The 9,367-nt window shown below is 47.9% G+C and overlaps 1 protein-coding gene across 5 annotated transcripts in view; it reads left to right on the top strand.

Annotated features, from left to right (window-relative positions):
* Chst15 (carbohydrate sulfotransferase 15) overlaps window positions 1-9,367 on the top strand; it is an 81,111-nt gene that overhangs the window by 32,487 nt on the left and 39,257 nt on the right. The window contains exon 1 of one of the 5 annotated variants that reach the window (XM_017588846.3): window positions 5,341-8,816. The exons of the other annotated variants lie outside the window; for them this stretch is intronic. The gene's annotated coding sequence lies outside the window, so the exon portion shown is untranslated. Of the gene's footprint in view, window positions 1-5,340; window positions 8,817-9,367 lie in introns of those variants that run through there. 5 annotated transcript variants of the gene reach the window in all.

Here is a 9,367-nt window from a genome sequence, read left to right as displayed (position 1 = left end):
AGACCAGAGCAGCCCTTGATAGGAAGTTAGTTGCAAGGTTTTCTTTATTCATCTGTCTGTCTGTCTGTCTGTCTGTCTGTCTGTCTGTCTGTCTATCTATCTATCTATCTATCTATCTATCTATCTATCTATCTATCTACCTATCTTTTAACTTTTGGACTCTTGCTTATAAGCCCAGGAGGAAGTCTGACCCTCTGAGAATAAGCCTTGACTTCACAGGGGTACGGTGGGGCCTCCCTAGTCTCTGTGACTTTGCTCTATTCTGCAGTTATATCTGAGGTTACAGCTTTCTCAGATCACACATCATTTGCTTTGTGGGAGTCAGAGCCTGAGCCAAGATGTGCTGATTATTTTTTGAACTAGTACTTTAAAAAAAAAACTTGTTTACATAGAGCGGAGGGCACAGCTGCTCTTGGGGCCAGCTGATTGGCTTCAGGGGCTTTTGTTCTAGCCTCCCTTATTCTCACCTGGCCTCACAAAGCTGTGAGTGTCAGCTTCTCTCCAGGGCGGGTGGTGTCCTTGGCATACTGGTCACAGACAGCCACGGTCCTAGTGTGTCAGAGCAGTACCTGACAGAACACACCTTTGTCCAAATGTTCATTAAAGACCCTCCCTCCCCCAGCTTTAACTATGGAGACTTGGGGAGGAATTAATGAAAAATAAAACCCCAAAAAACAGATACATGTGTATAAATACATATATTATATTGCATATAATATACATATATATTATAAATACATATATATTATAAATACATATATATTATATATATATGATACCTGTGTTTGGTAACTTGGGTGATTTGTCTATAAATAAATGCTTGGTTGACCTACTTTACAGAAACTGGGAATCTAGATTCTAGGTTTGAATTGAGGTTCCAGAAACTAGGTCTATTGGAGTCTAAAAGGTGGATTTTCTCCTGGAGGCTCCTTCTGGCCATAGGCTGCCAGTGTTCCGGGGTTCCAGTGTGGTCTCTGATGCACGGTGGGTGAGGGTGAGGGTGTCCTCGGCATAAGCTTGTTTGAATCCCCTGCTACCCTGCTGCCTTAAGAATTCTGTCATCATCCAGGGTTGGTTGGGGTTTCAGACACCGGACCAAAGTTGCTATTGCTGGCTGAGATCTTTGCAGATCTTGGAAAGCATAAAGGGGTGGGGGTGGTTATGGCAGTGATTTTCAAGCTCTGGGGGTTAGTGGCATCAAGGAAATATTTTGCGTGGATGAGGCCATTAATCCTCCAGCATTTCCTGCTGCAATTTTCTCTAGGCTGAAGGGAAGCAAACAAGCCCAGAATTGTAAAGCAGTTGCCCTGAGGACACACAGCCAGGAAGAGGTGGATTCCATCAAGGTGGGGGGCTGTGATTAACACTCCTTTATTTGGAATTCTCACTTTTTTCTCTCCTCCACGGTTTCCCTTTCTTCCAGAGTGTGCCTGTCCATCTCACGGCCCATGCAGTCGTATGGAGCCCCATCCAAGGGCATCTCTGTTTGAGGGTCACATAGGTGAATACTCACAAAACGGTGTCTCTGGAGCCTTATGGTCGTCCTGTGTGCTCCTCAAAGCTTCACTTTAAGCCCTTATTTCCCAAGTATCTTTGAATTAATAACATTCCCCCACTAGGCACAGCATGATGCTCAGCTGTTGTCCTCCTTGTACATCACCATCACCTCCACCTTTGTCTCTGCCTTTGACATGTTTATAAAGATTCACACCCACCGGGGAATTCTGTGGGCTGTCTTGGGTTTTTCATCATTGTGACAGAGGAGGCAAGAGACAGTGTCCTTCCTGGAATGGCTCTCAAGAGCATGATTCTCAGTCAACTGGGAATTTGATTGATGATGGTGGTAGTGATGGTGGTGGTGGTGATGATGGTGGTAGTGATGGTGGTGGTGGTGATGATGGTGGTAGTGATGGTGGTGGTGGTGATGATGGTGGTGGTGGTGATGATGGTGGTGGTGGTGATGATGGTGGTGGTGGTGGTGATGGTGGTGGTGGTGGTGATGGTGATGGTGGTGGTGGAGGTGATGGTGGTGGTGGTGATGGTGATGGTGGTGGTGGAGGTGATGGTGGTGGTGGTGGTGGTGGTGGTGATGGTGATGGTGGTGGCGGTGGTGGTGGTGATGATGTACAAGGAGGACAACAGCTGAGCATCATGCTGTGCCTAGTGGGGGAATGTTATTAATTCAAAGATACTTGGGAAATAAGGGCTTAAAGTGAAGCTTTGAGGTAACTCCCCCTTGTTCTTGCATTCAACCCTTTAGCTTGGCCATCTCTAACCTTAGGTAGTCCCTCTGCCTAATCTCCTTGATGAGGATAGCAAGGAGTACACACGTGAGTGCACGGAGGGAAATTGGGGCTGAGGGTATGGCTTACCAGACCTCGTTCCAGCCTGCTTCTTTCTGCCCCTCCTTTGTTACCTAGTGTTCATTATTTCGTTACTGCTCTTGTAGTTGCAAGAGGAATGCTTGATCTTTCCGAGTGAACTTCAAAGCCAGATGGGGCTGTGCCAGTGTGAGCCGAAGGGCCCCAAGCTCCACCCACAGTCACTCCTGGAAACTGATTGCTATGGGATGTATGAGTTGCCTTGCTCAATGGAAAGAGGGCCAGCTGGGGCTTCTGCTGTGTCTAGCTCTGCCTTCTGCTCTGCTGTGATTCAGAGAAGGCCGTGTCCAGGGCTTCTGTTTCTCTTCCTTTTGTACTGCAGAACAGCCACACTCACCTGTGGCACTGAGAATGGTCAGGAGCAGAAGAGGATCTTGATGGGTTCACCGCCAGACCTGCCAGCACCTACCTGGCTTCCCTCCATGTTAGCAAAGGGTAGCACGACCTCTCTCTCACTTTGCCATGTACTTGCCTAGAACTTAATTCTAAAACAGTGTTAAAGCTCTCTAAGCGTCCTAACCGTGGCATCTTGGACTTGTCATGCAGGTTCCTGTACCCTCTTCCCCCAGATGCTCACCATCACATCCACAGCCACACTGGGGCTGATGCACAGGCCACTCTGTTGCCTTTTACCACGCCTGGTAAGGGCGGGTCTGCTTGGGGATGGGTAGTGCATGCCATGTCCAGCTTCACCTTGTGACACCATCTAGAGGACACTGTCAGATAGGTGGCCTGCTCCTTCCATCAGAAAGAAACACCACTGAAGTATCCCAGGAGGTTCTCTCCATTCAAGGGTTAACCAGACTCTTACTTTGCTTATCTTTGAAAATAAAACAATATTTAAAAGTATTCCGATCAGGGAGGCCATCTGGCGGGGAGCACACAGCTGCTTCCCTCCCCATTGTGCTGCCTTTAATTTATTCACTCTAGGTCTCTGCTGTACATTTGCGAGATCTTCATTCGCATTCTGTGAACTGGCAATGTGTGAGTTCTGTTCTGTGAGAGACCTGAAGGGCATCTGGGCGGGCCATCTCCTGCTACTCAGGATCCTCCCTCCTCTCTCCAGAGTCTGTCTCAGTGGCAGGAAGAGACTAGGGACACAAAGGTGGACAGAGCCACCCTGTCCCTTTGGCACACACACCCCCTATTCTCACTCTCACGCTTTCCCTCCCACACATTCTCTCTCTCCTCTCTCACACACATTCTTTCTCTTACTCCCACACATTTTTCACTCTCTCTCTCTCTAACACACAAACACTCTGTCCCTCTAACACATACATATACACATACTGTCTTACATACACACTGTCTCCCTCTCTAACACACATACACACACTCTCTCTTATTACACACACACACACACACATGCCACTGCTTAGGGACTTTGTACTCAGCCACACGAGAGTCAAAATGTCAGAAAACGTTCCCCTTCCCCCTGGCAGAGAAGGTTTGGTGCTGCACATGCAGGTAACCTCACAAACACACACGAAGGATAACTGGTTCTCAGACACCTCATTACCTGAGGACATTGGGCCTATTTGGCAACTCGAAGAAGAGGATGAGGGTCTCAGTGGTGAAGGAGTTTGTCTGCAGTCACACGGCTATTTCAATGTGGTGGCTGGTGCCCAGTGCAGACTCTGAGGTCTTTAGCTATCCAGCCCCTCCCCTGGCCCATATCCTCTCCTATCTCTATAAGTCACACCAATCAGGAAGTATATGGTATTAAATTTACAGTTGAGCCCACTGTACAGTGGGGCTAATGGCTATACTTGTCTTTAATATTATCAGGACATTTAAACCCCATCATCCACATTGACCCTAGGCTGGTGTATGGACACGAGTCAGTGTTCGCTGGTGTCACACCAGTGACCAAGCCGAAAAAGCCCTGTTCTGAAGCATTCCTAGGAACTCAATGGAGCATTCTGGAGTTTTCTTCTGTCACTAAAGTGGGATTATTTACTGAACATCCACCTAGAGTGAGGGCCATGCTCTCCTGGGCTGAGCGTCACTGGCCGTGTGCTTGTGTGAAGCTCACGACCTAGCCTGGCTGCCTTGTCTGAGCAGTTTCAAGTCCAAGCTGGCCAATCAGATGATGATACGCCATTCTGCCAGCCTCTGTTGGCGGCAGCATCATTGAGTATATAGGTCAAAGGTCACAGGCTTTGCAGCCAAACAGATCCATGATTGTCTAGTCACTGCCTGCATCATTCCGCTTAGGTGCAGTTTATAGAAACCAAGCTTCCTGTGCTGCTTCTGAGCCTGCCCACCAAAATAACTCTAGCGAACATAGCCACTGGCTAGCTGTGTGACTCTGGGTATGTGTATAACCTTTTGGTGCCTCAGTTTCCCACATGTACTTTGAAACTCTGCATACTGACGTCGGAGAGTTACTATTAAGGACAGTAGTATGTAGCCTCCCACACATGGCTGATGCAGTACTAGTAGTCATCCCTTCTTTTCATTGTTTCTGAGGCCATTGAAAACCCTGAGTCTATGTGCTCCCCTGGGAGTTCTGTGCAAAGGCCACAGTCACTATGTCCCCTAGAGCTATTTTGGTGGGCTGTGTCCAAAGCACAGCTTGAAGCTTGGGTCTGTAGGTTTCACGTGATTGGGATGGCAGACAGTTACTAGACAGGCTTGAGTGGAGGAGCCAGTGTCCCAGTGATTTGAATCACCACTGGAAATACTAAAACGAGTGTTCTAAAAGAGTTTGCCCTCTAGACACCCTGGGCTCAGAAAATCGTCTGTTGTGTCACACAGACCTTTGGAAATCACTGGGTGAGAACTGCAGTGTGATCATGTTTGAAGCCCCTTGCCCGCTATGCCTTTATGGAGCAAACCTCAGTTATGCACGGTTGTTGGTGAGACAGGGATCTGGCTGGGTTTGGCTGGGTCAAAGCTGGAACAGACGGACAGCCCCACCCACCCACCTGTCCCTGCTGTAGGAGACTGTGGCTCCAGGCATTGTCACTGTTGTTAGGGTGCCTCTAGCCACTAAGCCACAATGTGTCTTTTACAGATTGCCTGGCACCAGGTGGGTGCTTTAGACCGCTCCTGTCATGGGGTTGAACGGTTCTGGAATGACGAGCTGATCCTGTCTCTGGAAGTCCCTAGAGTCTTTGCTCTGGAGTTAGCTGGATGCTCTGAGCTCTGGGCTGTGTGGTCCTCACCTTCGTGGCCCCAGCAAATGCAGGCTTGAGCGTGGTGCAAGAGGCTGATACCATGTGATGGACAGATGTGGTGGTGGTAGGGGGGAAAGAGTGAGTTTCTATTGGGAGAAAACCCATGATGAATGAACCTTTAAGACTGACAGTCTGGCTTCTTTGGAGGCTGATAAAGCAAAGCCTGGGCCAGCTTTTAACAGTTGCTGAAAACTAGAAGCCTAGCAGCAGCGAAAGACAGAAGGAGGTGATGATGCCAGGTTTTTGTCAAAGAGAAATTAATCTCAGATCCTATGTCTGAAAGCGTTAAAACTGAAAGGGGCAGTCCCCAACCCTCAGCTTCCAGATGGTAAAGCTAATGCCCAGACAGAGGCCACAGCTCATAAGGGTGACCAGCCAGGGTTTGAGGCTGGGTTGAGCGATGTGGGGAGTTCTGCTCAGGACCTCCTGTGCCCAGCAGATCTCTGCCATGCTAGTAGGGTATTTAGGCTGTCAGGGTTTGAAACAGCCTTTCAAGACGCTCCTACTTGGTGCTCAGCCTCAATAGCATTGCTGCAACATGGCTAACATTCATAGAACCCAGCTTGTCCACCTGGGACTGCAGGAGTGACAAGGGACTTTCTTGTGCAGGAGAGATCCTGGGCCAACGTGCTCTGTAAAGTCATTTCTGTGTTTTTGTGGTCTCAGGCGTGTCACTATACCCAGACTTCCTCTTCTTCCTCCTCCTTCAGCCAGCACCTGAAGCTTTTATTGCTTCCCATGCCTCCTTCTCTGTGCAGGACACTTGGTACCAGACCAGGCAGCATCCCTGAATTCCTTCTTTCTCTGGGTGTAAATTTGTAGACCATCAGCTTCAAATGCAAGTGGGAATTGAGATGGTGTGAGACTCGGGGTCTCTGGTAACAGGGAATTCAGGAAGAAGGCTTGTGAGTGGCCCTCGTCATCTCCTCTTCTTTGGTTGAGCTTTTCTCTCCTCCTTATGCAGAGCCCCTGGGAGACTGAGAAGCTGATCTTTAGGCCACGTCTTGAAGGAACCGTGGGCCTGGATGAGCTACTGGACCGTTTGAGGTTAAGCCAGATGATGAGCTAAAGTCTGTGGAGGTGAAGGTGGAGTGCCAGGCCTTTGAGTCTCTTACCCCATCTGTCTCCTATGAGCTACATGTTCCCAGGAAGCAAAGAACCATGGCAGGCACCTCTTTCCTCTATCGAAGGCAGGCCTGGATGAGCAGGTGCCTATAGGCTCGTACTGTGTTGATAACCTAGGTTGATACTTGCAACTATGTTGATATGCCTAGGTTGATAACTCTAGGGAGCATGGGTTCACCTGGGCTCTGACTACGCACTGTCATCTTCAAGATATGCTAGAAGTTTCCCACCATGAATGGCTCTTTAGAAGTTTCTAGGGGTCCCCTGTGGGTTTTGCCCTGTTACAACTCTCTTCCTAGTTTCCTTCAGACACGTAGGGACAAGCATGGCACCCATCTCTTCCTGGAATTCTTGTCCTCACATTGGGTGTAGGTGGGGAAGTTGGACATCTAGACATAGGTAAAAAGCAGGTGAGTGCTTGAGGCCCTGTCTAGTAATGCAAAGACTGTGTTTTACTTATGGAAGTTTGCTGTATGCCAGGTAGAGGTTATGCATTTTTCTGTCTATTACTTCTTCAAATTCATGCTGGAGGCCAACAATGGTTTAACTCCCAGACTACACATGAAAATCTAAGTCTCAGGATGGTTCAGTTTATTGTGTGAGTTCATAGAGTTGATAACATTTGAGCTGAATTAAAAGGTGGGTCTGCCTACTTTGAGGTCTGGCTTGATGCTTTGACTTCATGGAAACCCTTTTTCCTGTGTTCCACCTCTCTACTAAATTGAGGCCCTGGGTATCAAGCTGGGGTACAAGAGAGAGGAGGACTATTTGCTATGGAGATTGGATTTTTGTGAGAATGTAGGTTTTCCACAGATATGGGTCATGAAATGATAGCTTTTTCTATGGACTCTTTCTATGCTGTAATGCACAAAAAAGCAATTGCTACTAACAAAAACAATGTTGATGGTGAAATTATTATACAGCCAAGTATGCAATTTATAAAACCCCCGTAGTATGCAAGGTATGGTGGCGCATACCTTTAATCCACAGGGAGATCTCTATAAATTCAAGGCTAGCCTGGCCTACATAGGGAGTTCCAGGATACCCAGGGCTATATTGTGAGAGCCTGTTGTGTCCCTCACATAGGACCTTCCTTAAGCAGGAAGGTAAACAACTTAAAAATAGCTTCAGGATGTCCCTGAAACTGACCAGGTTCAGTAGGCCCCCTGCCTGCCAAAATAAAAGCAATTAAAGCTGGAGTTGTCTCAGATGAAAGGAGCTGAACTCCAAGAATATTCTCTACTAAGACACACTGAAAAGAAGACTGAGACCAGACCAGATGCCTGAAAGAAGCAGAAACCAGCCTAGCTGCCTACCAGACATTTAGACCAACTGAGGCACATGGAAAGGGTACTCTCCAGCCTGTTGAGCAGCCTGTAGACTGTGCAGTACGTTCCAGGCTTCTCAACTTTTGTGATCTGTCACCCATGCTGAGGTGGGCTTTAGCAATATAGCTATCTTTGAGTCATTTCTGCTTTTGTAAGTAACTCTTCACCCATATTCTTAGAACTAACCCCAGTAAAACCCATTGGTTCACCAAGTTCAACCTTGGCAATATCTGTACTCTGGTCTGTCATGTGCTCATTATCAGGGGTAAGTAGATGTTCATCTCCCCAGGAAAAGTCTTGTCACACAGCAGACTCTATATCAAAAGAACAAAATAAAACTCCTGTGGTACATATGATACACACTTGGTGCCAGACAGGAAGAGCCTGCTGACCATGGTAAGGGGATACTTGCAGAGAGAACACTGATAAGAGACTCCAGGCATCAGGAAGATGAAATTTGGCAAGGAACCTATCAGGGTCAGATTACAGCACGGGCTTGCTAGGGGAATAATAAGACAGAGGGAGAAATGACAGTAACCCCACAGAGGCTAGAAGGAAGGCCTGTCCATCCCATTGGGGGGATGGGGTCAGTTGTCCAGATAACAAGAACAAAACAGCCGTGGCTATCATAAACAAATTCCTATGAAGAGCATGTGGCGTGTTGAGGTGATTGTGGCCTAATCTCAGAAGAACTCCCTTCTGGCTTCCATCATTGCTATAGCATGGTGTTCTCTGAGTCTGGTGTTAGGGGAGAAAGGCTTGCAGAATGAGAGGTGGACTCCGTAACTAGCTGCATCCTGGTGAGTTGCTTTGGCCTGTACTGGCCCCTCGTAAGCGTTCCGTGTGCTTTGTGAAGCTCGCTACCCAGTTGTTGCCGCTGATATTTGTAGCTCTGATGGCTCGCAACCCGTAGCAGAGGATATTGGGGTAGCTCACTGTGTGGTGAATGAATAGAACAATGTCTCTGGAGGGGCGGCTGGGTCAGGTGGGTTCCAGCTCCTCCATGTTAGCCTTGGCTTTCCTTCATGTGTCTGTCATCCTTCTATTGGCCCAGCCATGCTCTTCTCGGGATGAGTAGATGTGCACGGTCCCTTTTCACTTGGGCTTGAGACTGGCAGGTGTTCTCTCCTACCTCATCCTGCTGGCTAAAGCAGGACACCTGACTCAAGCGGAAGGGTAAAGAAATAGTCCACTCCTTTATTGTAAAGTGCAAAGTGATTCACAGAACAAGAGTGTGACTATAGGGAGGAATAATGAATAAGGCCCAGTAATGCAGTCTGTCCTAAATCGTATTTATGAATAGTGATTAGCATTCGTGATGCTGCATGCCAGCACTCTGTGTATGCAGTAT

This window comes from Rattus norvegicus, chromosome 1 (assembly GCF_036323735.1).
Source record: "Rattus norvegicus strain BN/NHsdMcwi chromosome 1, GRCr8, whole genome shotgun sequence".
NCBI classification, from domain to species: domain Eukaryota; kingdom Metazoa; phylum Chordata; class Mammalia; order Rodentia; family Muridae; genus Rattus; species Rattus norvegicus.
This window is presented reverse-complemented; position numbering and strand designations above follow the sequence as displayed.